Source organism: Arachis ipaensis, chromosome B08 (assembly GCF_000816755.2).
Source record: "Arachis ipaensis cultivar K30076 chromosome B08, Araip1.1, whole genome shotgun sequence".
Lineage (NCBI taxonomy): Eukaryota > Viridiplantae > Streptophyta > Magnoliopsida > Fabales > Fabaceae > Arachis > Arachis ipaensis.
In genome coordinates, this window is record NC_029792.2 from 118,070,691 (window position 1) to 118,071,695 (window position 1,005).

A 1,005-nucleotide genomic window follows, 5' to 3' on the forward strand; every position below is an offset into this window, starting at 1 on the left:
CCATTTTACAGAAAAAAACAACTACTACTTGTTCGAAACCGAATTAAATATTTTCATTTTAATAAGTTTTTAAAAATATTTTGAAAGTTAAATTCTCTGATACTAATTCAAAGGCTTTTAGTTTTGTTCGAGATAAAACAGTGAAATTAATATTGCATTTTTTTTCTTTTTTGATCTTAACATATTGTCTTCATTGCTACCTATTGTGAAGCACGAAACTTTAAATTATATTTGATTTGTGTTTTCATTTTTTGTTTTTATTTTTAATATTTTTTTAATTTTTGAATTTTGTAAAAAAAAATAAAAAACAGTAAAAACAATAAAATCATATTTTTTTTCCTTCACAAAGTATGAAAATAAAAAATATTGAAATTAAAAAAAGAAAATGAAAATGCAAATCAAACTCACAATTTTTATATTGAAACAAAGCATGAAACTTTGGTATTCTGAAAGCTAGGTTCCTTGCAATGATACTATTATGCATTGGCGGAATTATATGTAAAAATATAATAAAATGATCAAATAACATTTTAGAAACAATTCAACTCTTGTTAGTTGTTAGTCTTTTGACTCTTTTCCTTCCTTCCAGCTTCAGTGTAACTACCAAAATAATTGAGTTTGTGAAAGTATATATATGCCAATATTAACCCCGTAACAAACATATATGCTTTTTGGCGATAAAAGTTAGTCAAGAAGGGTAGAGGAAAATGACAAAATGATAAAGTAAAAGATGGTGTATGGATAATACTTACTGTACTACCAAACATATATATGTGGAGTTTATGAAAAGTGGTATGAATTAGTATGCAATCAATGTCATTGATAATTAGACAACATTGGAATATGCTTGAGAGTTGAGGCCAACAAAGAAATAAGCTAAAACTGTGGATGAATGTATAAATTAAAGGGCATGATCCTTTATATAGTAGAACCCACAAGTATTAAAAGAACTCTGCCTTGCTCTATCGTTATGGTTTTTTTTAATTATTTTTAAATTTAATTATT